Here is a 2,777-nt window from a genome sequence, read left to right as displayed (position 1 = left end):
GCAGGAGGCTGACTTTCCTTGAAGTTTTCGCCTCAAATACCACCATCACGCAAGTGTGCGTGGCAGTCCTCCAATCTGGCCTTCAATATAACAGTTTCCTTGGTCTGACATTGTCCTCTCTAGCTGGAGTAAAAAAAAAAAAAGTCTCTCCAGGAAAAGTTACACAACAGATATTGACAAGGGGATGGAAAAACTGGAAGCCTTGCACAACACAGCATTGGTGGGAATATAAATTAGTCCAATCAGTGTAGAAAACTACGCTGAGGGTCTATGAAAATTCCAGAACAAGCATATGATCCTGTAGTTGGACCACATGTATGTATGCAAAGGAAATGAAATCAATATCCATCTCAAAAAAGAAATCTCTACTCCTGTGTTTAACTTAGCACTCTTCACAATAGCCAAGAGATGGGAACAACCCAAGTGTCCATCAGTGATTGCATGGTTTTTTTTAAAGGTACATATGTACAATGCAATAGTACTCAGCCATTAAAAAGTGACATTCTGTAATTTACAACCACATAGACATAGCTGGAAGATATTACATTAAGACAAGCACATCAAGTACACAAAAACAAATACTGTATGATCTCATATGTGCAACCAAAGCAGTCATCACAGAGAAGACAGTACGGAGGTTAGCAGGGGCTGCAGGTGGCAGTGGCAATAGGTGTCGAAGTGAAAACATTTCAGTTAGATAAGGAGAACTGGGCAAGGAAGGGATCTACCACTCAGCACACTGACTACAGTTAATAATGTGTTGTGTTGTATCCTCAGGAGATGCTGAAGTAGGTAGCAAATGTCCTCCCCACAAATGGTACCTGTGTGAGGGGAGAACATACATAACCTAACCAGAATGAGCCATCCTGCTGTATGTATATGCTTAAACACATTGTGGTGTATATAGAATTTTACTTGTCTATTGAAAGTATATATAGTGTGGAAATACTTCTCAGTGGAAACATAATGTGTTCTTTAGAGACAGGGTCTCTTTGGAGTGCAGAGTAGGTACAGGTTGGAACTCACTGTGTTTTCTAGGCTGACCTCAAACTCGCAGCAGACTTTTGCTCTCAGGTTCTCAAGGGCTGTGCTTTCAGGAATGTCATCACCTCCGATCCTTTTTTTTTTTTTTTCTTTTTTCTTTCTGATAACCACTTGCCTCATAAAGGTTTTCTTTTTCTTCTGGTGGTGCTGGGGCCCTTGAACGTGCTAGGTAAACTCTTTACTACTGAGCCTCATCTCTAGCCCTTAAAAGTTTTGGGGCATGGCAGACTGTATACATTTATGCAAACAGGCACACATATATAATTTTTGTATTGAGAAGGGGTCAGGACTTGTGTTAGGGCTACTTGTCCTGGAATTCACTGTGTAGAACAAGCTGCCCTGTAACTTACAGAGATCCATCTGCCTCTGGGTCCTGAGAGTTGGGATTAAAGAGTTGTACCACCAACCGGGTGGTGGTGGTACATGCCTTTAATCCCAGCACTTGAGAGGCAGAGGGAGGCGGATTTCTGAGTTTGAGGCCAGCCTGGTCTACAAAGTGAGTTCCAGGACAGCCAGGGCTATACAGAGAAACCCTGTCTCAAAAAACCAAAACAAAACAACAACAACAACAACAAAAACAAAAACAAAAAAGTAAGAGTTGTACCACCAAGCCTGGATCACATGTACAAGTTTAATGTTGGTTCTGAATATAAGAGAAAATATGTGAGGCTGGGCAGAGTGGCATATAATGTTGATTCTGAATATAAGAGAAAATATGTGAGGCTGGGCAGAGTGGCATATATCTTTAATCCCAGCCAGGGATGTTTGTCTTTTTGGTTTAATATGTTTTCCAGTGTGTCTATTTTCTGTAGTATCAGGATTTCATTTTTCTCTCCTCCGCCTCCCCCAAAGGTGGTGTGTGTGTGTGTGTGTGTGTGCATATATATATATATGTGTGTATACACGTATACACACACACACACACACACACACACACACACACACACACCTGGCTGTCTTGGACCTCACTGAGTTGACTAGATCAGGCGGCCCTCAAACTCATAGAGATCTGCCTGCCTCTGCAACCTGGCTCTGTAACCTGGGTGCTGGGATTAAAGCTATGTACCACCACACTCAGCTCATTTTTTTTATGTCTATATATAATTTCATTTTGTATCTATACAACATTTGCCTTATCCGTTCTTCTGCTGATGGCTACCTAGACTGCCTCTTTAAAGCAGGGTCTTTCAGAGTAGCTCAGCCTAGTCAGGAAGTTACTGCGTAGCCTAGGCGTCTTTGAAACTTTGAATTCTGCTATCTTATCCTCCTCAGTACTGGGATCAAAGGCTCTTGGCATCCTTAACGAATGCCTTTCAGTAATGTACTCAAGATAGACCTTACTGTATAGACTAAAGTAGTACACAGGGAACCAGAGAAACCTTGCCAAGAATGTCTGACTTCAGCTGCTTTTATCAGTAAGGTTTGAACCCTGTACTGGCTGGTTTTGTGTGTCAACTTGACACAGGCTGGAGTTATCACAGAGAAGGGAGCTTCAGTTGGGGAAGTGCCTCCATGAGATCCAGCTGTGGGGCATTTCCTCAATTAGTGATCAAGGGGGTAGGGCCCCTTGTGGGTGGTGCCATCCCTGGGCTGGAAGTCTTGGGTTCTATAAGAGAGCAGGCTAAGCAAGCCAGGGGAGGCAAGCCAGTAAGGAACATCACTTCATGGCCTCTGCATCAGCTCCTGCTTTCTGACCTGCTTGAGTTCCAGTCCTGACTTCCTTTGTGATAAAC

The sequence above is a fragment of the Mastomys coucha genome, unplaced genomic scaffold (assembly GCF_008632895.1).
Source record: "Mastomys coucha isolate ucsf_1 unplaced genomic scaffold, UCSF_Mcou_1 pScaffold15, whole genome shotgun sequence".
Lineage (NCBI taxonomy): Eukaryota > Metazoa > Chordata > Mammalia > Rodentia > Muridae > Mastomys > Mastomys coucha.
This window is presented reverse-complemented; position numbering follows the sequence as displayed.